The 25,943-nt window shown below is 40.8% G+C and overlaps 1 protein-coding gene across 1 annotated transcript in view; it reads left to right on the forward strand.

The window, feature by feature from the left end:
• TBC1D5 (TBC1 domain family member 5) overlaps window positions 1-25,943 on the forward strand; it is a 450,092-nt gene that overhangs the window by 21,002 nt on the left and 403,147 nt on the right. Inside the window, exon 2 of the mRNA XM_067561949.1 lies at window positions 10,983-11,044. The gene's annotated coding sequence lies outside the window, so the exon portion shown is untranslated. The remainder of the gene's footprint in view (window positions 1-10,982; window positions 11,045-25,943) is intronic.

The raw sequence follows: 25,943 nt of genomic DNA on the forward strand, positions 1-25,943 counted from the left end.
TCTAAGATTCCAATAAGTCTTTTCCTAGAACTTACTCAAAATATTTCTATGACTATTTGATATGCGGGATTATTTTAAAAACCTTTAGTTAGGCTTCAGTAATAGTAATCCTTTCTCTGCTATTTACAAATTTGAAAAATCAAAATCAGTAAGACTGATAATGGATACATTCTAGTCAAACACAGTACTAAATTATAATACAGTAAACACTGCAGTCATTGAAGTTTGCAGATGAAATATAAAAAGGAAGAATTGGATCAAAACAGAAAGATTTCATTAATATATCAAAAGTGTGGTAATTAGAAAAAAGAATTGAAAAACAACCCATTCCCTCGAAAGTCTTCAATGTAATACACAGTATTAAAGTTCCAAAATAGAACGACCCACTGAAGTCAAAGTTATTTTGATATTTCGATACAAAATATTCACATAACCTCAGAGCAGTTAAAAGGCTCCTTGGAATCTGTGAATTTTAACTGATCAGAACCTTTCTTTGCATATGATTTGGTCCAATTGAGACCATGTATACATCTCATCCCCAGGAGGTCATTTGTTTTTGTTTGCATTTTCATTTAGAAAGCTAGTTCCGCTTGGTCCTCCTTTTAAAATTATATAACTTTCCTAATTCCCATCTCTCACAATAGTTTCCTCTGGGACACTGTCCACTCTGTCAGAGGTATCAAGTGAAAGAAGCCAGTAGTGTGCTCTTGTGATCTGGCTAGTGCCTGAAAACTGAGGAAACATAACTTCTTCTTTGAGGAATGGTCCCTATGTGGATTCCATCATGGGTATGCATGTGCACCATGTGCCGGAGCCGGAACTGTTGAAAGCAGTGTCCATTGACCCGCATGCATGCTCACATTACCCACGTGGTGCATCCAAGGTCTTGTATGTCTGCGTGGATTGACGTCCCCTCAGTTTCCTTGTACTGCGGCATGGCTAGTGTTGGAACATCATCATCTCCTCTTCAGACCTGAATAAAAAGTAAACATTTTTGTTGTTAGCAGTTAGAATAGTTGGTAGATAGTTAGCAGATCGTTAGTAAGTTATTAATACAAAGAAAAGAAAAGAGAGATTGAATTAGATAGATATCCAAGTTCATCCTCCTCACCCTGTTTTGTGTGAGGGAGTATGCCAAAACAGGCAAGCTTTGAGAGCTGTGCCTCATGCCCCCTGTCCTTCTCAGTAAGAGATGAATATTCACGCTGCTTATATTGCTTGGGGGAATCTCACATTGTTTTGTGGCGCTCAATCAACTGCTGCTCCTTCCTGCTGAGAACGAGAAGCAAGACAATTCAGACTTAGCTTCCTCCATAAAGAATTTTCTATGCATCCGCATGCACATCAAGAGGTGGCACCAATGGATCCCGTCCGCACCGGTGATACCAATGTCACCAGCAGCCGTGTTGGTACCGGTGGAGCTGTCAACACTGACGAATTCACATAAGAAGAAACATAGTCATGGGCTCAAGAGTGGATCCTTGAGAGGGATCACCCCTAAATGCCACGTTCCCTCCCTGAGCCACGATCAGCCGGGTAAGAAGTCACGAGTGGATTTGAAGGCTCCAGCGCCTACAAGCGCTAAAGCTGACAGAAAATGAAGAATGTTGACAGCCTGTCCATCTCTGAAGCCCCCATGGACTATGGGCCATCCACGAGTCCACTGGACCCGATACCACGCACTTCAGGACGGCTATCCCCATTGACCCCCCAACAGCGGAACTCTTGAGGCTTGTGGAAGGCGCTGCCCACAAGAAACCTCAGGATAACATGCGGCCACAGTCTCCAGCCAATGAACTGCTATTGTACCACCGTCCGGTGCAAACATATCTTTCGGTTCCACGGGTACCGCTGGGCCCACAACCACATACGGACCCACAGCCTCAGCTGACAACACAGTCAGTACAGACTCTGCAACCTCCACTGGTTCCACATGTACCAACGGTACCACCACAACCTGAGCCGTCTGAATCTGACTGATCCTCTGAACCAGAGCACCATCTCTCCCCACAACAATAGCCCAAGATGGCACTGAGTCACTACAAATGCCACTACAACAACAGTGGTTTAGATATCCTCAGGACCTTTATGCAAGTTCGGATAGACCCCCTTGGCAGGGGTGGGACCCCTATTATGACCGGGTAACAACCTCTCATCCTCCATCAGTATATACTGCACCTTCAGTATCTGAGGGATACACAGGAGGCACAGTACCACCTGTACCACTTGATCCATTGGGACCAATGGATCCACCAACCCCTAAGGGAACCTTGTCATTGCTGGATGCTGCCGCCATTTCGCCATCTGCATCTCCATCAGATGATCAGGCCAAATACCCAGGAGCTTCTACAATGCATGGCAACACTCTAAAACTTACAGTGGAAGATGTCACAGTCACAGAATGAATTCTTGAACATCCTTAATAACTCTCTTAATAACATAACTATCGGGCCCAACTAGGATAGCGCTACCAATCCACAAGGTTATTTTACAGCCAGCGCAAGTGATCTGGCACAACCAGCCTCCGGTGCACCAATACCCAAACAGGCCAAACGCAGATACCTGGTACTGGCTAAGAATGCAGAATTCCTTTTTATGCACCCGCCACCTAACTCACTGGTAGTTCAAGCTGCAGTACAGCGGGCCAGGCAGCAACACCCTAGAGCTACCCCTCTGGTCTGGGCCACAAAAAAGCTAGATCTTGTCGGCTGCAAGGTATACTCTTTGGTAGTCCTTCAATTTCACATAGCCCACTACCAAGCCATACTGGCAAAATATGACTTCCAGTCTTACTCTAGACTAGCAGAGTACCAGGCCTTGCTGTCACAGGACAAACACGTAGAATTTAAGGCATTAATAGAGGAAGGCAAGCTGGTCTCTGAAGTTGCTCTCCAGGCAGCAGATGCAGCGGACACAGCGGCACGGTCCCTTGCATCGGGACTTATTCTGCGACATGACTCTTGGCTACAAACCTCGGGCTTTCCAAAAGATGTCCAAGTTCAAACGACACTAGAAGATTTACCATTTGACAATCAGAAATTATTCAGTGACAAGACTGATGAAAGTCTCCATTCCTTGAAGGACTCCGGGGCCACTCTCCAATCGCTGGGTCTTTATACCCCTGAACCTACCAGATTCCAACATCGACAAGCTTATCGGTCTCGCTATCAACCAAGACCCAATTATCAAACATATCAACCCTACCCTCAATGACCGCAGGAGCAACAACGCCGCTGGCAAAGATCGCAACGCCCTTGCCACTCTTCAGCTACCAGGCCCGTGTCCTCTACCCCACCCCAATGCCCGAGACAACACTTTTGACTCTCAACAAGAGAACCGCGAACCCACCTCCAAACCAAGCTTGGCCCCACCCATTCAATTTGGAGGCTGTCTTGCTCACTTTTTTACAATGAATGGAGCAAGATTACCACTGATCAATGGGTGCTAGATATCGTACAACAGGGCTACTCCATAGAGTTCCACACATTCCCGCCCCACCGTCCACCGCAAGCAACCAAGGTGGATGCAAAGCAAATCTACCTCCTATGCCAAGAGACTCTAACACTATTAAAAAAGGGAGTGATAGAACGAGTTCTCTCCCACTACAGGAACCGCAAGGTCTAGTCTCCCTACTTCCTTATGCCAAAGAAAGGGGTAGATCTCAGACCCATTCTGGACTTACGGACGCTCAACAAATTCATCCATAAATTCTGTTTTTGGATGGTAACAATACCACAAATCACCCTTTCCCTCAATCAAGGGGCCTAGTTTGTGGGTCTCGATATGAAAGATTAATATTTTCATGTAGACATCCATCCAGCCCACCACAATTTTCTCCACTTTCAAGTCAGGCTATCTCACTATCAGTTCTATGTTCTCCCCTTTGGGATAGTTACAGTGCCTCGGGTGTTCACAAAAGTATTTGCTGTCATGGCAGCTTACATGTGACAATAAGGCCATTCTCTGTTTCTTTACCTGGACGACTGGTTACTGCTGGCATCATCATGCGACTGCCTGCTAGTAGCTATCCAGACCCTACAGGATCTGTTTGCCAACCTCAGCATTTGTATCAACAAGGACAAATCCACACTTATTCCTACCAGGAACATCATGTTTATCAGAGCCACGCTGGACTCTCGGGTAGCACAGGTGTTCCTTCCCAGAGACTGCTACACTGCCCTCATGAACATTATTGCACGATTGCGACACCATACACACACGCATGCTTGACTGTCTCCCCCTCCTGGGACACATGGCAGCATCTATATTGGTCACACCGTATGCCTGACTCCACATGTGCTTCTTACAATATTGGCTAGGTTGGTTTACGCCCCGAGCAAGGACCACCTGGACAAATGGGTCTCCTTCCCACCAAGAGTGCTAGCCTCCCTGACGTGGTGGCAGGATCCCTCCAAGGTTTTGGTGGGCAAACCCTTTCACCAACCTAAACCAGACATGCTCCTCATGACGGATGTGTCTCTCGTGGGTTGGGGGGCCCACATACAGGACCAAACAGCTCAAGGACTGTAGTCTCCCAGAGAGGCGAGTTTGCATATCAATGTCCTAGAAATGAGTGGTTTGACGTGCATTCAACGCCCTCCTTCCCCTACTCCAGGGCAAACACATCCAACTCTTAACGGACAACATGTCGATGGTATCCTACGTAAACAAACAAGAAGGGGCCAGCTCCCTATCCCTATGCCAGGAAGTGATCTGCCTATGGAACTGGTGCCTGTGGCATAATATAACATTACAGGCAGCGTGCTTACTTGGAACAGACAATGTCCTTGTGGACGAGCTCAGCCGCTCCTTCCATCGCTCCCACTCTCCGGGATGTTTTCCAGCAGTGGGGAGCCCTCCATGGGACCTCTTTGCCTCAGCAACAAACTTCCCCTCTTCTGCTCCAGGGGCTCCTTGGGATGGGGATCACAGGGAGATGCCTTTCCTCCCCTTCCGCTCATTCCTCGGATACTCAGCAAACTGAAACAAGACCATGCACAGATCATACTCATAGCCCCGTCCTGGCCCAGGCAGGTACTTGAACCTACTGCACCTGTTGACTCACCGTCCAATATCTCTTCCCCTCATACCAAACCTACTTACCCAACAGCGCAGCTGCATCCGGCACCCCAACCCAGCACCACTCCATCTCACAGCTTGGTGTTTGGATGGGGCTCGCAAGTAGACAATGCCTGCTCCTCCCCAGTGCAATGGATGCTTGCTCACTCAGCTGCCGTCCCATGACCAGGGCCTGTTATCAGGCCAAATGATGATGGTTTACTCAATGGGCTTCAGACAATCACCACTCATTATCAGCCATGACTATTCCAATCGTTCTAGACAGCCTCCTCTCCCTACGATGATTCGGCTCGCGCATTTCTCTGTAAAGTTTCACCAGACGGGCATAAGCGCCTTCCTCCCACCTGTGAATGGGTCCTCTATTTTCAGTCACCAAACTGTCGCTAGGTTTATGAAAGGCCTACTTAACTTGTTCCCAACCATCAGGGACCCCACTCCAGCCTGAGACCTCAACCTAGTCCTATCCACGCTTACAAAGCCACCCTTTGAACCACTGTCCTCCTGTGCCCTTCCATACTTATCTATGAAAACAATATTTCTCGTGGCTGTTATCTCAGCTCAATGAGTTAGTGAACTAATGGCAATGATGGCAGATCCTCCTTTTACCATTTTTCACGGACAAAGTCTTCTTGAGGCCTCACCCCAAGTTTCTCCCTAAGGTAGCTTCCCAGTTTCATCTCAACCAAGTTATTCACTTCCCTGTTTTTTACCCTAAGCCACACTCCTCTACCAGGGAAAGAACCCTTCACTCCCTTGATGTCAGGCGGGCGCTTCTCTTCTACCTCCAACGCACTCGCCCTTTCAGAACCTTGCCAAAACTCTTAGTGGTGATAGCGGATCGCTGCAAAGGGCGTGCGCTTTCTTCTCAACCTATCTGTCACTGGGTCATTCACTGCATCAAAGAATGCTACTCCCTCTGTCAAGTTCAACTTCCACCTTGTGTCAGAGCACACACCACAAGGGCACAAGCAACCACGATGGCCTACCTTGCTGATGTCCCATGGCAGGTGTGAAGGGAAAACAAGATGGGGTTTCTGTTTTTGCTGAGAACTGATTTTAGAATTTACTGTAAAAAGTATGAGATAGAAAATGTTTTGTTAGTAGTTGTTTAATTTTAGAATGTTTTGTTGTAATAATATAGTTAAGAGGTCTAGACACTAGTAGAGAAGGAATGCAGAGAAAGACCTTGTAATTTAGATAAGGAAAGTTGTTAGTATTTAGTTAGAAAATTTCTAGATAATACGTTTTAGTATGTATGACCATGGAAACTGTGACGTGTTAAAACTTGTTTATACCATTCTATAAATACGGTCTGTTTTTTGGAAGCAGGTGTCATTCCTTATATTTGAAGGGATCACCTTCTTTACGTAAAGAATAAACTTTGATTTTGGTAATCTGTTGTTGGCTAATTCTGGACCCCCGCCAAGGCAACGGACATATCAGTAAGGACCCCCGAGTTTGGGTTCTTCAACACAGGATATTTGCAAAGCAGTGACCTGGACTTCCATACACACGTTCACAGCTCACTACGCTTTGACTAACACCGCATCCAGTGAAGCATCAGTGGACTCTGCAGTCCTATGAACTCTGGCATCTACGGAGTCCTAGCCCCATCTCCATACTGGTTACTGCTAGCTACGCTCACATGATAGAATCCACATTGGGACCATCATTTGAAGACGAAGGGGAGGTTACTTACTGTAACTGATGGTTCTTTGAGATGTGTGGTCCCTATTTGGATTTCAATCTCGCCCCCCCCGCCATCCCTTCCGCTTAGGGCTTGATGTCTAGGTGTAAGAGGAAACTGAGGGGGCGTTGACCCGCTCAGTCATATAAGACCTCGGACGCATGACGTGGGAAATGCGAGGTGTGAATGGAGGTCAACGGACACTGCTTTCAACAGTTCCTGCTCTGGTGCATGGTGCACATGCGTACCTATGATGGAATCCAGATAGGAACCACATATCTCGAAGAACCATCAGTTACAGTAAGCAACTCCCCATCTTCATCCAAGGCAATCGATGGTGCTGTTATAGGTGTAGATGTTAGCAACATGGAAAGTGCTGGGCAACCTCAACTGTACATTATAAATTATTGTTTTAGTCACTTATAACTTTGCCAAACAGTAACCATTCATGGTAAAATTTTGTATGTTCTCTGCCTCATGTTGAATTTGTTTGGAAAGTTGTTCAGCAGAAATGGTTCAGCCATTTCTGAGAATGAGGTTAGGAAAAAATATGTAGTTTTGCCAGTGTTAAAAATTTTCCAACCATTTCTTTGATGAACTGTGGCAGTGTTGTGACATAAAGCAGGAATTTGAAATTAGGCAGAGGGGTGGTGTTATGTTCAGAGAGAGGTGCCTTTGCCATCTCCATAAAAATCTATCGAGACTTGGTTAAGGGTATAAATCTTTGAAAATCGTTGTTTGTATATCATCAGTAATATTAATCAGAGACTTGCCGTTAAAGTCCCTGAACATTCCATCTATACTGAGCATACTTCAGTTATAGAGCCCCCTACATGCCAAAGGGTCAGAAAACAGGGTGGCTGGGCAATTAAATATTGATAAATGCAAATTATTGCCTATTGAAAACATAATCACACTGCACACACAAAACGATGGGGTCTGGTACCACTTAAGAAAGGGATCTTAGAGTCATTGTGAATAGTTCTCTAACAACATCAGCTCAATGTGCAGTAGCAGTCAAGAAAGCTAATAGAAGGTTAGGAACCATTAGGAAAGAGACAGAAAATATCAAATACCACTATATAAATCTATTGTATGCTCATACCATGGCTATTGTGTGCAGTTTTGGTCACCCCATCTCAAAAAAAGATATATTAGAATTTGAAAAAGTACAGAGAAAGGCAACAAAAATGATTAGGGGTGTAGAACAGTTTCCATAGGAAACAGAGATTAAAAAAGAGTGGGACTGTTCAGCTGGGAAAAGAGACCACTAAGGTGGGGATATGACAGAGATCTATAAAATCATGAATGGTGTGGAGAAAGTGAATAAGGAAGTGTTATTGACCCCTTCACATAATATTCGAACCAGGGGTCTCCCAATGAAATTAATAGGCAGCAGGTTTAAAACAAACATAAGAAAGTACTTTTTCACATAACACAGAGTTATCGTGTGGAACTTGCTGCCAGAGGATTTTGTGAAGGCCAAAAGTATAAGGGGTTCAAAAAAGAATTAGATAAGTTTATGGAGGATAGGTCCATCAGTGGCTATTAGCGAAGATGGTCAGGGACACAACCCCATGCTCTGGGTGTACCTAAACCTCTGACTGCCAGAACTTGGGACTGGACAACGGGATGGATCACTCGATAAATTGCCTTATTGTGTTCACTTTCTCTGAAGCATCTTGCAGCAGCCCCTGTCGGGAGACAGGATACTGTGCCAGATGGACCATTGGACTGACCCATATGACCATTCTTATGTTCTTATGAAGTTTTCTGCACTGCCTCCTTTGCCCCATTGCCTCCTACAACCTGCCAGCTTGCATCACTTTTGGTATGAGAAAGAGGCGTTTCTCTCTGTTCCCTTCCCCCAGGTTGTTCCGAAATTTTGTGGGGGTGTGCACATAGGTGCTTCTTAACCTGCCTCCCAAACTGGCTGTCCTATCTCTAGGTTTCCTAGATTCTTGATGGGATGATGAGTTAACCCACAAGCTGCTTTCTGTTCCTGGGAAAATATTCCTTTTCCTGTTCCCCTGCCTGTCCCAGATTCTTGAAAGGGCTGGTAGGGGTGCTCCTTCCCAATTCTCCCTACAATTTTTCTATCATATGCTGTGTGTATGTGGGTTGAGTGTATGATGTTTCTTGCTAGGTTTTCCTAATGCTGTTCTTGGTCCTTTTGAAGTTGGTGACAGAAACTGTTATCCCCCAAGATGCTTCTCTGACTGTCTCAGAACTGCCAGTCTTTGAAATAGCTTCAGTCTCTGTTGACCTAGGTGCCCTCCACATGATGATGAACAAATGTATCTGAGCAGAGGAAGCGAGCTGCTACCATTTAAAAACAGGAAGAAACATAAGTAGGTCAATGCTGGGGCCCCTTATCGTCCAAATTAAGCATTAAAGTAATTAAGAGCAAAGCTCAGTTAACAAAAACCTAGCCGCTTACCTTGACCCATACTTTTATAAAACACTGAGTATAATTATGCTCTTAACTCTATTCTATTTCATTAGTGAATAATCACATTGTGACAAACTTCCAAAATGCAAATCAAGTCCTATAGCTTAATGGTACAGTATAGAGAGAAACTGATTCCAGAGGCTCAGGATCAAGCCTGGTCCATTGTGTATCCCAGGAATCCTCCTTTTATCTCTGAAGAATACATGCTGTGTAGTTTGAAGGACAGGAACATTACTAAGAAAGCAAGTTTGTTTTTTATTCACATAATGCAATCTTAGTATCAGGGTAAAGTATCTTCTTTACATACATCTCATTTATCCCAAATTTAGAAGATTACATACTGAGACAGGTGTATTTCAGATTCCTTAAAATAGAAGTCTCTGCACTGTTGTTTTGGGGCTTGTAATGTTAGCTCAAAGGGGAGGTGTGCTTTTTCATGATGACTATATTTAGCCAGGAGGAATAGTCCTTTTTAGAGCAAATTGAAACGAGAGTATGAGAGCGTGAAATTATCAGCAACGCTGGTGCACATTTTACATTACTTCTACATACTCTTTTGAATGACCACACAACAGAACAAGTACTTTGTTTCCACTGTGTTGATTTTTCTTGACAAAACATGGCAGTCTATCCAAAGGAGGGTGTTTAGCCAAGATAAATATAAAATTTATGATTAAGCAAGTGTTTCCTTATTATAATCCCTGAAGAGAATTTGAGACTTGTTAAATATAACGTGTCGAAGTTTTTTTAGGAATGAATTGTCCTTGTACTTCGAATTCTGAAATACAACCAAGCCAATGCAATTTAAAATCTTATCAGTAGAGGAAAACAGTTCTACCTACCAGTTTCCTTTGACTTGAATAGAAAAATATACGAGTATGTGCAATTTGGTTAGTGACATACTATAATTTTGTATGTAACACCTTCATGGAATTTCAGACTTGTACAGTGTCCAAAAATACTTGTAGGTGACATTGCCTATAAGGTGTATTATGAAAGGGGGGGAAATAAGTCTGTTTGGAGAGTACAGGTAAAATCAATGCATGCTTTACATTTCTGGCATTTACTTTAAAAAGACTATTTACAGAATACCACCTTTTGAAGCAAACTACGGAGTGTGTCAATATAGTGTATTAAAATAAATGGAGAATGAAGGATGATTTATGAAGGCAGAGGTTTCTTGGCCCTTCTTGGTATCACTGTTGGATTTGGAGACATAGGTGCTGGAACTAGGGGTTCTGGGCGTGCTGCTACATCTCCTGACTTGACATGGTTTCCATCATATACAGGGTGTACAGTTTGGTTCAATGGCTCTCAGCCCCCCCACTATACAAATTGTTCCAGCACCCTTGTTTAGAGGCAGTGTTCTAGTTACATTGTGAATGGACTTAGATAACAGAAATTAAGTGGTCTTATTGTATTCTTTGAAGGGCTATGAGCTTCCAAAATCTAGGACAGCATTAGATGTCGGCCAAGCATTTTGTCCTCACGTTTTGTCTTCGCATCTGATTTAGTGCCAGTTTGCACAGATTGCATGTCAGCTTAAATACAAGAAACGGGCCTCAGTTTGCTTGAACTCCTTCCACCAAAGACTTCTAAAAACTTTAGGTATTCTGCAAACAGCAATGGTTGTTTCACATTAAGTTTCTTTGTAGAATTACAAAACAGCTTTTCTTGTGCTTTCAAATAAAATGTTGTCATCCACTAATGAATGAGATACCATCTGTAATAATTAAGGTTATTCTTCTTGTTTTCTCCCTGTAGCACAACTTCTAAAGATTTGGAGAAGATAGTGAGAAAACCACCAAGAAGGCTAAAACAGTATTGTAAGTACTACACTGAAAAGAATATGTGAATTAAGAATGTTATAAAAAGACTGCCCATTTATATTTGGGAAAAATGAGCTACATAAAAGAATTGCATGTAAAATACAGAGCAGAATGTATTGTAGGAATCGTGTTAATAATTTATAAGAAAAAAACTGCCGCCTTGTAAGATCTGAATTGTATCCTTATTCAGTGTAATCAGGAATTTACCAATAGCAGTGAAAAATATTTCTCTATCCAACGAAGATTGATCTAGTTTATATACATTTGTTTATTTAAAACTATCAGAATTTAGAAAATTATTGTAGTTTTGCAGGTTTGTCATTTGTTTTTGAGACTTATTGTTTAGGTTATTTTGCAGAATTATTTATTTGCTGATTTATTTATGTATTTCATTATTTATTTATTTGATTATTTAGTAAATTATTTATCTGATGAATTATTAATACATCTTCATGACATGCTTTAAATTATTTATAACTTAATTTTGAGTTTATTGCTTTTCGACGCTGCATTGTTACTGACTAGTTTTGATTTTTTTTTTTCTTACTTGGTTCTTGAAAATTAAAGTATTAGTTCTAAGGGAAAAGTATAGTCATTGTAAGATCCAGAGATGTTTTTCATATGAAGTAATTTACTATATAGTGACAAATTGTGTATAGCTGTATTTTTCTTAGCATTACTGTTTACCTGTATGAGTACTCCACTTATTCCTAGAAATATAAACAAGAAACAAGTGACCTTCAGGGAACAAAGATTAAAAATGTGTAAAAATAGGGTTGTTTCTTTACATACCTATTAATTATTGTTCTTAGGGTTGTTGAAGTTTGATCCGAGCATTTTTAGTCAAAAAAGAAATTGGTGCTTTTTTGATGAAGCCTCTTGTTAGCAAAAATAATTTAACTAGTGCTATTAAGAAAATAATGGAATTAAAATGGCAAGAACTCTTCTCAAGGGAGAATCAGTCCTACTGAGATCATTTTAAACATATGATATGTATTTGCACACAACGATGTATAAATGTATATGTAAGATTAATATTTACACAGAACTAGGAGGAGGAAGTAGACCAGTATGCAAGATGTGTTTAAAATTCTTGGCTGCAGATTTTTTTTGTACGAATGGGGAATTTATAAATTCTTACAATTTATAAATTGTATCGTATCCAATCCGTGATCTGCAGGAATTTTTTTTTGCATATATCTGCAGTCCTCAACTGCTCCCCCACTTCTCCCAAGAGACCTCCTGTCCCACTGCCCGCTCCACCCCCACCATACCTCCTTCTGTGGGCAGAGAGGGTACAATCCCGGGCCCTCGTGTGTAGTGCCACCCACTGACTGGTGGGGCTCAAACACCCCTATGCAGTCGCAGGGGCTCTAATGCACACAGACCCCCCGAGGGCAGGCAGTGGGAACAACTACTCTACTCACAGCGCCCACCGTTGCCGCCCATTAGTTTAAAGTAAAGATGCCTCTTTCAAAATGGTGCTTGGCTCACTGCTCAGGAACAGATGGGCCCTTCTGGGAGTTATTTATTGCCTCTCTCTGATCAAGCTAGGGACTACAACTCCCAGAATGCCTCGTGAGCTATTGCCACATATCGCAGCCTGCTGCTGTGTGATTCAGAGAGCTGAGCTGGAGCCTGAGGGCTAGGTGACAGCCGCTCCATTTGGGGGTGAGCATGTGCTGCAGAGCCCTGTGTGGATACAAAATTTGTACCTGCATCTGAGCCCCAAGCTGCAAAAATGGTCCGTGGATATCCATGGATTTGCAGGACTCTACCAATAGGTAAATAACTGTTAGCCACTACTAATATAATTCACAAAAAAACATTTTTACTGTATAGAATATTGTGACCACCTTTCGATGGTGCTTTCTTTAGGCAGTTCTCTTAAATCTGGGTTTTTACTCAACAAAGGATTGAGTTAATGTGTAAAACCAAAATTAAGGGCTAAATTCTTGCTTCATATATGAGCATCCACTGCTAGGAATTGTATACGTATTTCTGAGGTCTGAATATGTCCACATAACTAATGGTTGCTGTTGTTTGAGAAACCATCAAACTTGTCTCCAAAGTTATCTATTTAACTTCTGGATCTAATAAGTCAGACTATTGCGTCTTTAATCTGACTCTACCTGATACCCCGTAGGAAAGCGTAGTGACTAGGGCCATGTTGCAAACCACCAAATGGGGTTTAATGAACAGGACAAAGCAGCACTTCTCGTAGAAAAGTGCCGTGTGCATAATGTGGCCTTTATTCTGTGTTTAGTGCCTGAAATGAATTACTATATACTTTAAAGTTTTAACACAGAATGGAAAGGCTGCATTGTACATTTCAAGTTAGGATGCTGTTGAAATACAGTAGAAATGGCCTCTGTAGACAGGTTTCACTATAGAACTTAAATTATGCATGTGTATATCCAAATTCCTTATTTTGAAATATTGAATGTATGAATATTTAATTGGTATCTTGCTTTAGTATCTTCATATGCTTGCCTTAAAGGAAGCTGTTCCCTTTGATTTATATACATGGATAAAAACGTGTGTACAGTATGTACCAGTGGCTTTTTCTCTGCACAATATTAGATGAGCAGCTTTAGATGATGATAGTGAAAGATTTTTATTCTAAGATTTACCACTGTTGTGTAAAACATGCAGATGTGGCATATTTCTTTTAAATTCTTTTACCTTCCTGAAGTATTTTTTTCACATGATTAGAAAGATGAGGTATATTGCAGCTCTTAATGATCACATAAAACTCCAAATATTTTCACTACTTCGAAAATAATTTTATTTTGAATTTTTCATGGTTTCTCTTTATTTGAATACTTCGGTTAAAGCTGAAAACTCCAAGGGAGTTCCTGAATGTATATTAATGTTATGTGGCAAGTTTTATGAAATTTTGTACAGGTACTCTTATTTTTCTGCAGTAATCTTATTGTGCAGTAAGTCCTATTATGCATTGTTTCAGATAACAGCAGGTAAAGTGCTGACAGTATATTATGCCACCAGTTTTTCATAGTATGAAATATTTCCTGAAATATGCATTACTATAGTTATAGGGATAATATAACGTAGCTTATGTGTTGGCACTGAGAGTAGCAACTTTATAATTATGACAGATGAAAGTACAGCCAAAGGTTACATTCAACAAGAAATTTCTTTCACACCTGATCCTTTTTCTGGATGGCACAAAAAATGAATTTGGTCCCTACACTACAATATTTTTAAGGATAAAAGGAAAGCACTGATCCAGTTGTCCTGAAATGTTTTTTGTGGCTTACGTATTATTTTGTTCATAGTTAAAGAACTGACCCGTAGAACTTTTGCATGTTGACTGAAGTGCTACTACAGTACTCAAAAATAACTTAAATTCTGGAAAAAATTATAATATTTCTCTTTAATATATTTTTTTAGCTTATATATATTTGGTTAAAGGCATAATTTCATGTTCTAGAAAGAGAACTGTTTGTGTCCATGTGTGCAAACTGATGTTAGTATTAACATGGTATGACTGTAAGTATTGCTTTCCTCTTGCGTTTTAAGTGGGAAAATACTGGGGGGTTTTCACTCTTTTGTAGGTGAATTTTATCCTCCTGTAAAGTGCTAGACTCCCCATCCTGGCAACTGAAGTTTGCTATTTAGCAGCAGAAAAAGGACGTACAAACCACTCCACCTGACCCACTGTTTTTTCAGCCCCAACTTAAAGGGTTCCTGCTACTAGGGGTGAGAAGGTAGTTCATTTTCTTAGAGTCATTCTCTTCTTAGCCTTGTGATGAAATTACCAACCAAGATGCTAAATATGACAGTAGTTTTTGTGATGTGGATGCTTGTTTATTAGAAAACGAAGTGAAACTACTAACTCGCTGCACATAAGCCACTGACCAGCCGTGAGATAGTGATTTTATGCCCTGACTTTAGGGTATTACTGAAACAAATAGTATGGCTCCATAGAATCAGATTGGATCCTATTTGAACCCATGCCCTAGAGATGAAAGGGTTTGCATACTCTTAGTAAATCCTTCTGAATCATATAGTCTCCCTATTGTGTTTAATTAATATTTCACTGTTTAGTGTTTGTTGTCTTTTGCCTCCTTCCCCCACATTACTATTCCAATGGAGTCTGTGGAGCATCTCAATCTCTTGGATTTCATAAGGTCATCTATCAACATGGTATCTTAATGCCTCCATGAGAGGTAAACATCTCTCATTCAAATAGAGAGGCAGAGTGGATGAGGTAATCACTTTATTGGACCAACAGAAGTTGGACCAATAAAAGAGATTACCTCACCTACCTTTTCTCTCTAATAGCCTGGGACCCACATGGCTACAACTACACTCCCATTCAATTTTAATCTAATAATGCCTCTGTGAAAACTACAGTAATTGTGCTTGCATTTAAAAATGATATTAGGGAAGTATTAATGTACTTCTGCTTTATTAATGCAGTTTAATTTTAGTAAATAAGGGGAAGCCAGCAGTGGATGACCAGCCAATTGTCTGTTATACATGGATAAAAACGTGTGTACAGTATGTATAAATGGGTTTTCTCTCCACAATATGAACTGAACAACTTAGATAATGATATCTTAAAGATTTTTATTCTAAGATTTACCACTGTTGTGCAAAACATGCAGATGTGGCGTCAAGCAATAGTGTCTGCTTTTGAAACTGAACCTGTTGCTACTCCATGGATGAAACAGCAGAATGTGATTGGTTTCAGGGAGTGTTTTCTCTTGCTACAATGGGAGTTGTCTTTGTCGTCCTAATGACACAGGGTATGTCTAGTGCAAAAAGGGGTGCTTCTAACTTGGGTTAGCTCACCCAAGTGAAAATAGCAAAGACGTGGCAGCTTTGCTTTTAAATTGGGTTAGCAGCTTCAGGTTATAAGTTTTAACCTGAGCTGCTAACCTGAGTTAAAAGCACAATTGCCATGTCTTCACTGCTATTTTAACCCAAATTAGCTAACCTGAGCTAATATCTCTTTTTCGATGTAGACATACTCAGAAGATAGGTTTGAGAGGGGAATGGTGATCCCTATCTATTTAAAGGAGTATCCTCAAGGAAATACTAGAGAAATAATAATAAATATCTTTGAGTGAAGTATTTGCAGTGAAAACACCTCATTGGATTTGGTAAAATGAAGGTTAACGAAACTGATAGATTTACCTCACTTACTAGAAAAGATACTCTACAGCATATTTTTTCAATCTGCAATGTAAGACTGGTCAGAACTGACAGTGATGGCAGCATGACATTTTTTTAGAAAAATTGCAAGAATCTTAAAGAAAAAATATTAGGTTCAAAGAAGATGAGGACCATGGAATGCCTACTATTTCAAGTTAAAATGCCCAGAGACGCACAGAATATTGATTTTAAAAAAATCCACAATAAATCTTTGCTGCAGTGACCAGGAAAAGAAAATTATCTTGGGGGAAAAATAGAAACTGCTGTACCAAACCTAAGATCACACTCTGTGTTATGGTCCAAGAGAAGTAAACAGTTGTTCTTAATTGAACTCAGAGACCCAGGGGAAGACAGAGTTGTGGAAACATGTGAAGTCAGGAGGAAATAGCATAGGCGTGAGAAGGCAGTATAATGATAGGAACTTGTGGGCATAGGGCTGGCAGCAGGTGTGTGCTTTTGGACAACCTGTACGGTGACTGTGATGAGCATTTGTGAGCAACACCTGGGATAAGTCTTCTAGTACTATTGACGTATAATACTTCCCTCAACAAGAGTATGTGTGTCTACACTTGTGTAATATACATGGTATTTTATACAGTGATTAAGCACTCAAATAGTATTTCACAAAATTAAGATTGCACAATCTGCTTGTGTGAATTATTTAATTATCAGTTCTGACCAGTCTTTAATTATTATTTAATGATCAAGTATGATGTAGCTTTATCAATAGCATTCTGTGCATATGTAGCATTTTATTATTATACTTACACTATTTTCATAGTCTTATATTTTTGACAAAGCAGGGGTTCTCAGACTCTTTCCTAATGTAAGCAACATATAAATACATAGTTTGCACAGTGCCTCCCCTTCCTTCAATAACTGTGTGGATCACCTCTATCTCTAGGTTGTTACACCATGGTGATGAATGACCTTGTATTAGTGCCTTCATGAGAAGTAAACGTCTTCCATTCAATTAGGAATCAAGGATTATCCTTGTGAAAACTATAGCAATTGTGCTTGCATTTAAAAGTGATACTTGGGAAGTATTTTATGTAGTTTTGGTTTATTAATGCACTTTGATTTTAGGAAATAAGAAGGAGCCAGCAGCAGATGGAGATGACCAGCCAGCTCTCTGCAGACCAGCAGTCGGGGGAGTTGGTGGTCCACAGACCATAGCTGGAGAACCACAAACTCAGAACACTTATATGATAGATTTCTCTCTCAATTATATTCTAATGATTCAGGCCAAGTTTAAGCTATGAGTGCTTTGCTGTTATAGCTATTATGGTATATGTAGCAGCCAAGTATTACTAGTGTGGATGCAGAGTATACCAGCAAATATTTGCCTTTTTGACAGCATATTCCAGCCCCCTGAGTGAAATAAGCTATACCAGCAAAAAGCTGACAAAGCTTTCCAGAGGTGTGTCACAAATCCTAATAACCTCCCCCTCCTGGTCACCCAATAGGACTGCTATGCCTCTCTGCTCTGTGTTAAACTGCTGGAGCCTCAACAAGCTGCAGCACATGTTCCTCCATTGTTCTCTCTGGCACATTTCTTGGGCAGTGACTGTTTGCTATCCCTTCTTGGAAATGGTGCTCCCCAGTCCACCTGCCCTCGGCCCCGGCACCTGTGCTGACCCCTAAAACACCCCAGTCACTTACACACACACACACCCCTGTCCCAGAAGTCCAACCCAAAAATGTGAAGTTTTTGGATTACAGTTTAGCTCTCTGAGGCATGCAGTAGTTGTGAAACAGTTGATGTGCACACATTTTCCACAGGTACAATCTACACCTTTATGCCTTTTTATACTTAATCATGTAAACCACAGGAGACTATACATTATTAAAAAATAAATATGAAACCGCAATATTCCTCACCTTCTATCTCACCCTTCCATTGTGAGTTCTGGGGGAAAGATCTTTACTAACTCTGTTGCTATTGTCATAGAAGCAGTGTTCCATAGAGGAATCAGGTATCAGGCTGCATAGTCCAGGACAACAAGTATGGACAAGTATGTCTACCAGTGTGACTACCTCATCGTAGGAGGAGGGGTCATTCTGGCCTACCCATGCGCAGAGGTCTGGTTGTAGTCCCCTCATGTATCAGTCGATGACCAGGACTTCCATGATCTCTTCTGGACTATGGACCTCAGGTTGCAGCCACTTCCGTGCAAGGTGGATGAGGCTAAACAATTGGCACCTCAGGTGATTGCTTTCTTGGTACCTCCACTCACGATACATCTGGGCTTGCATGGCCGCTGTTACTACTGATTGGGCCAGGATCTCTGCTTTCAGCTGTGGGTAGTCGGCTGTGCCTTCAGCGGATATGTCATAGTGGGCCTTCTGGGCTTCCCCACACAGAAAAGGGGCGAAAATGTTGGCCCACTGGTCCTGGGGCCAGGCCTCATGCAGTGCAGTTCTCTCAGAAGTCAGAAGGTATGCCTCCACATCATCTTCTGAAGTCATCTTTGATAGGTAGCTGGTGGCTCTCCAGGCTTGTGTTCTGTCAGACCCACGGGCTAGGGTGGTCAGGGACTTTAGCTGCTCCATCACCTCTTGCAGGAGGGATCGATCCTGGGTTGCCTGACTCATTAGCAATTGATTGGTCTCTTGTTGCACCAGCATTGATTCCTGCTGGGTGGTCATCTGGGCTCTGGTGGCCTCTTGTTGGGCCGCTGTGGCCTGTACTAGTGCCCTCACCACGTCATCCATTATAGTGAAGGAAAAACAAACAAACGGTTTTTTTCCTTTTTCTTTTTCCTTTTTTTTGGTGCTTAGTCTGCTGTACTGTTACACACATCCCCTTCCTGACACCAGTTATGGCAAAGCTCTTCCTCTACCTCGATGGGTCCAGCGCTTCCTTCTACTGGTAGGTCAGGGAACTGCTTCACCCTTTAGTGTTCTTCCACTCTGTAGTGGTGGGGGAGGGTAATACAGCCTCTCTAAGATGGCCTGCTGGCTCCTGGTCTGGTCTTTGGTTCTCACAGGCTCTTGCCTCTTCGCTGAGGCTCTTGCCCCTCCAGTGAATGGCCGATACGAGGTATGGGGTGGACCCTACAGGTAGCAGTATGAGGTAGGGGGTGGACCCTGCAAGTAGCAGCCTCGCACTGTGGCTTCAGGAAAGCTGCTAGTTTCCCTGGGTTACTTCCTCGTGCCCCCTTGACTTAATGTCCATACCCTACTCGGACAGAGGTCCTTCCTGTCATCCTTGCCAGGGAAGGTTCTTGACCCCTGACAGGCCCCTGGGTGTGGTAATGCCCAAACCAAATGTCCAGTTCAATCTTTCCCTTCTGGCAGGGTCTCTTCCCTTAGGCCGCCAGGCCTGGGAAAGGTCCCTTGCCCTCTTCGGATAGGGTTTTTGTCTCCCCCAGTCTTTGTATCTGCAGGGTTCTCTCCTGCCAGCGTTCTGCTCCTTCTCCTAAACCTTCCTGGTTCTTGACAGCATCTTGCCTGCTCACATACTCTGGTAGCTCGCCTCTCCCTCATAACTCCAGCCACACCCTTTCTCTGGAGGGGAAGCTTTTAGCAAGTCCTAGGCAGAGCATTGATTGGCTCCAGGTGTGTTTATTAACCTGGCGTAACCCTTCTCAGCTACCAGGGGAAAGGGACTTGATGAGCTTGCAGCTGATATATTGGCCTTCCGGTAGCCATCTAGTCTGAGCCTGTCACACTCAGAATGATTTTCTTGAAAGAAAAAACAAATTATATAACCTTTTACTAGGTTAACTTCCCCAAGAACACTAAACTCCATGTACCTCAAAATGCCCACAGGAAGCAGCCCCTCAAATTTCAGGGGCAATGCAGCTTTATCTTGCAAGATGCTCAGTGAATGTGGCAATGCCTTCTGGGGTGCCCCTGCCTCTTAATACATGTTTCTCTTTGAAGTTCAGGCTCTAATCTTGTCTGTCTATCTTTAATAGGTACTTACATGGTCCCCATCATCATGCTATCTGAGTGCTTCACAATCATTAATGTATTTATCTTCACAGCACTTATTTTACAGATGGAGAACTGAGGCACAAAGGGGCTCAGTGACACGGGAGGTCTGGTGCAGAGTAGGAAACTGAACCCAGGTCTCTCAAGTCCAAGGCTAGTGTCCTAACTACTGGAATATCCTGCCTCTAAATATGCGCTCCATCCTGCAAATACTTAATCATGTGCTTAGCTTAAGACATGACTAATCATATCAAAGTCGATGAATGTTCCCTTGCAATCATTTGTTTAGCAAAATCCCACCACTTTCAAAATGCTGTCTTCATCTCAGACTCTAGCCAGCTCATGCATTTAACATACGGTGGTAGCTGGATTAATGTTTCTTACTCTGTTGTGAGGGTCAACAACAGTTAGAAACATCATTCTTAGTTGCTATGAAATAGTCAGCAAAAACTTTGAGATTAGAGGGTTTTGACATTCTCCCATTTCCTAGTTTTCTATAGTGTAGGTGTATTTTGGGTTTTAGAAATTGGCCATATTCAGTTGACCAGCACTTTCAAAGTAAACTAGACAATAGGTGTGATTGCCCCATTATTTCATATTTATGTCAATCACATATATGTGAGTTGAGGAATATTCAGTAGCGTTTAGGAGAGTAATATTGCAAATCATGATTTGTATACAAGCCATAGTATAAATTTAATGTGATTTGCTGATTCAGGTAACAAAACAGTTAATTCTTTATCATGGAGATTTCACTTTCAGAGTGGAGTTGTTGTGCATGGGCAAACTGGAGGACTGATACAAGCTTTGTGTTGAAGTGTCAGCTAATGTACCTTCAATTTAGACCTCAGCAGAAACAAACTTGTTGGTATTTTCAAATTAGGCTACTTTAATTATAAAATTGTTTTGGCTTCTTTGCTATGCTGAAAAGATGTCTAACATTTAGTAATTTTGTTATAGAGCGGATTAACTATTTGAAACATATGTGGCTTTAAGGAAGGATGTCATCACCAACATACAATAGGCATTATTTCCTATTTAAATTGCTTTAGTGCTAAAAATGTGTACTTTATTTTCCAAATGCAGAGGAAGATTGTCCCTGCCCCAAAGAGCTTAACATATAAACATAAATTGTTCAGCATTGTTAAGGTTTAATGTTCATTGTCTCACAGACTGCTTAAGTGTACATTATAGGAGCATGCTATCAGTGTTCTCTTTACTATTAAGGATTATAGAGATATAATACTTTATACAGTGAAAGCAACTGTTCAACATTGTTTCTTTGTGTGATAATACTGCCCATCATTAAGATATTTAATTAACTCAGATGACAAGACCCGTTAATAAACTCCTTATTTATAAACACACATGATATTTAGAAGGAACTAAAAAAGTGACCTCAAGTCAGTGAAACTAAAAAAAACAAACAAAAAACCCCAAAACAGAACACCCACATATTTGGACAACTTTTAGAAAAAAATTGCTTTTTAGTAGTAGTAATCTACAAATGTACAGTATTACTCTCAAGATTTTGTCCAGAAGCGACTGAATTTTATGTAATGTGCCTCGGTTTTACTTGCTGTTCCCCAAATGCATGTGAAGGGATATACTGCAATTTAGTTATCTTAGAGTGCAGAAATTTTAAATAAGGACCTAATCTGTTAAGTGAAGTTGTCCATTGCTTTTAAAGGACGCTTTTCAATAATCTGGTGAATGAAGGGTAGTGATTGTTTAGAATTGTCTGCCTTCATGAAAAGGAGTGACCATTATTATGATTGTGGGACTGCACGGCTTTTGAGATGGGTATTGGAGAATAATGGAGAGTTTCATTTTTAGATAGCTCATTTTAATCCAGTTTAGGTCAGTAATGAAAAAGTTTCTGTCTTCTGATGGTAGCTTGGTGACTCATGCACAGTTATTTAGTGGCATCTTAATTCATTCATATTACTGAGACACCACCACAGCTAACAGCCTGTTCAGTTTGAGTAGAAAGACTAACACCTAAATAAGATGTGAGCTTATTTCTTAACTCCAAAGATAATCTGTTAAAAAAAAATATTACAGGGATGATAGCTTGTCTTGAAGCTGTTATTTTGTACCCATTATATTGATAAACAAAAGTCAAATATGCAGAATTGTCAATCCAATAATCAGATAGACCAGAGCCTGTTATACAGATTTAAAAACCAAAGACAGTGTAAATAAGAGGTAGGAATGATGAGAAAAAAACATAATTTGGGTTGCTTATCTGAGTCCAATGAGGGACATAGATGTCCTGTCACATGTGTCACAAGTCAGAGATAGGGACTAGAGAAACCTGTCTTTGATATTATGGTCAGTCACAACTAAATTCTCAAAATAAGTCACTTTTTTAATAAGTGGGACATTTATGAGACAAATGGTTTGTCTGTCAGACTGCAAGGTTTATATCCTCTCTTCTGCCTCCCAGGGCTGGTAGGTGCACAGAGGCAAAATGCTCAGCTTTCTGTGAGGAGCTATGGCTCTTGTAAAGTTTTCAGGTATTCTGGTGGTGGTGGGTTGTATAAATATCTAGATAGATAGATAGGAGTGACTTGTCATTCAGTGACTCCCATGATCAGTTTTGCATTGGTGTGATGGTTTCTAAAAGGGAGGCCTGTCCAGTTCTCCTCAGCTAAAAATATGGTGGCTTTAATGTGGGTCCTTGAGGATGGAAGGGGAGGAATGACCTTGATGAGAAAAATGAGTGTGGTCATAGGTGATTTGACAAAGAAATGTCTTTCCTCTCCCTTTTGACCTCTTGTATAGAGGAAAAATGTAAAATTCTTAAAATATATACAACAGTTACTACAAAGTAACTATGGTACAGTCTCTAAAAGTATAATGCACTGCCTATAAAACTGTTAAGGGTTTTAAAATATTAGTAGCTTGATAGAGCATTTCAGAACATTGTTTCTGATATTCCAGAATATAAATCCATGCAGGCACTCACAATTTGTAGTCAGTCTATTTGTTTGTTTATTAAACACGAGTGAATATTCTGAGTGGTATTGCAACTACACTTTACAAAGTTAAATTGGTCTATGTCCTGACAGCTGCACATCAAAAAATTTCAGTTTTGATTATTTCTGACTACTTCCCCACACTAAGATCATCAAGGCATGTCTTACAACAGAGCTCAGGAGTTCAAGCACCAACTATATGTCCCAGGCAAAACTCTCACACAACCAGCTGTTGTTCTCTCTGCAGTGACCCAGACCAGGCAGCCTAGCATCTGCTGTTGTTTTCTCTTTGGTGACCCCAGCCAGATTTCTTTGAAGCCTATTGCTGATTTTCCCTACAGTCACTTATGCTAATTTCTCTTATATGCTACAGCTGTTTTGTAAGGCCTCTTCACTTTTCCTTTTTCTATCTCAATCTTTTTAAAAAAACTTGTAGATTGCCTTTTTTCCCAAGTTCCTGGGTAATGTTTCTTTTAAGGATTGATATTGTGAATATCTTTGCAACAAAAAAAGGCATATGCCAACTGCTGTGAGTTATGGGTGAAACAGGGTGACACTAAAAATATTCCATGCTGTCTGGCCTCTCTATAGCCTGGGGAAGATCTGGAGATGAGTTAATTTTATTGACTTGAAAGAAATCAAGGTAGAATTACTGGTGTAGGAATGGGATTGGTAAAGACATACGCAGAAACAGAAGATAAAATGGGGACCAAATTTCATTTTTGTGATCAATTAATAGCTTGAAGAAATACAAGAATGTTCAGTGAAATAGATTTTTTTTTATTTCCAATTAGTAAAACTATTAATTACACAAATGTAAATGATCTCAAGATCATAGCTTATCACTTTAATGTATGTGCATCCACAGTGAAGTTTAGATGTCATACTGTGGGAAATCTAGTTTTTCTTCAGTGCACAGAGGATTTATCTAGATCTCACCCTCCATCATTGTCGGTTGAAGTTGTGGAAATTCCTTGTGTATCTCTTACTAAAAGCAAACCATGCTGTGATCTCATTATTGGATGTTAAGAAGCATTGAATTGAGGAAGGGGTTCTCAATTTTTCAATCATCACATATTAACAGAGTATTTCTTATGCCTCCCCTGCCCTTTGCAATCGCATAACTTCACTGTGCAACTACACAATTACTTATGTGGAAGAGTGATGTTAGAAAAATGTTTAGTCTATATTTGACTGTCTTTAATGTGATTTAGCAGCTGGAAATGAGGAGAACCAGAATACTGTGCCCAGCCTGGACAGCTTGGATCATCATTTAATGCTTTATGAGCCACCTGTGGCTCATGGGTAAAAAAGCTTGGGAATCACTGGTCTAGTCAGTACTTCAGTGGAAGGCATCCAAGAAAAAACTATGTTGCCGCGAGTTGTGTTAGAGATTTAGTAGATAATAGTCTTCATTCTGAGTTCATACTTAGCCAGTGACCTAATATGGTGTTATGAAGCACTGTGTTGCTGGTCAAATATAAAATTTCAGAGATTGATGGCTACTTGTGATCACTAAAGTTCTGTGGCACTACTTTGCAAGTGCCCTTGTCATCCTCCTCTAAATTCTGTATTCTGCTCAGTTCTGCTTTTGCAAATCTTTTCAGGAAATACAGCTTAAGTTTGAAAGAATTTGCTTGCACACTAGAAAATGTATGTTAGGAAAAATTCCGCACAAGCTGGAAGGGATGGGCTATTAGACTTAATATTGCAGGCCTTTTCCATCTCTACTTTCTACCTACTTTCTCTAATAAAGTCAGCATTTTTCTACGATAAAAATTGTTGCAAAAATTACAAGGACTTTAACATAACTTGGCAATTTACAATACAAAATTATAAGACTGTACTCGTATGCTCCTTCATTAGTCCTACAGTCAGTGGTTCTCAATCTTGTTTTCCATACCATAATCTCCCTCTCATTTAGCTAAAATCTTGCCTTCCTCTGACATAAGGGACCCCTGACACCTGGTTGTGACTCCCACATAGAGAACTCATGCCTTGTTTAAATTAATTAAACATTCTATGTGTGTAAGTGTGTTTGTGTGGGTGTATTGAAATATATATATATATATATGAAATTTAAAGAATTACTTTCCTATGATGGTAACTTGATTGTCATGGAACAAAGTACAGTATATTATTCATATTTACTTTCATTTTCCTCTGTTCATAGATTCAGAGAACACACAAAAATGGATCATATGACAATTTTAATTGTTTGATGAAAGCAGAGGACTTAATAGAGATTTGGATGACCTAAATCAATAAGAAATTTAAGGTGATACAGTTATGCAAACATTTAAGTTTAAATGTAATTAACATGAATGATATGTAAGATCTGTCAAGAACAGCAACTTGAGTAAAAACAATGTGGTGTTCAAGAAATTGAGTTAATTTAGGAGAGATTTCCAGTTGTAGAGGGGGACATACTAAAAAGCAGATTGGGAAATATGTGAAAAAGGGTCAGAAGAATTCTCCCCACCTACCCCAACGCTGGTCTTTATTTCCTGGTAGAAGGACTTATGAGCTAAAGGGTCAAAAAGGGATGTTTGGTAAAGATCCTATTTTTTACACAAACTTTTAAGAAAACATGAGGGTAAAAAATAGTCTGCTGCACAGCTTTGAAAATATCAATCAAGATTTATTTCTCTTCCCTCGTGTTTTATTAACAATATTTGCATAAAAAACAGGATCTTCCTCAATATCCCTTTTTGCCACTCCATCCCATAAATCCTGACTAGCAGATGGAAAGGGGGGCCTGAGAAAGAAAGTAAAATTCTTGGGTAAAAGAA

This window comes from Emydura macquarii, unplaced genomic scaffold, assembly GCF_026122565.2.
Source record: "Emydura macquarii macquarii isolate MOO-44397 ecotype Brisbane River unplaced genomic scaffold, CSIRO-AGI_Emac_v2 contig_2422, whole genome shotgun sequence".
NCBI classification, from domain to species: domain Eukaryota; kingdom Metazoa; phylum Chordata; order Testudines; family Chelidae; genus Emydura; species Emydura macquarii.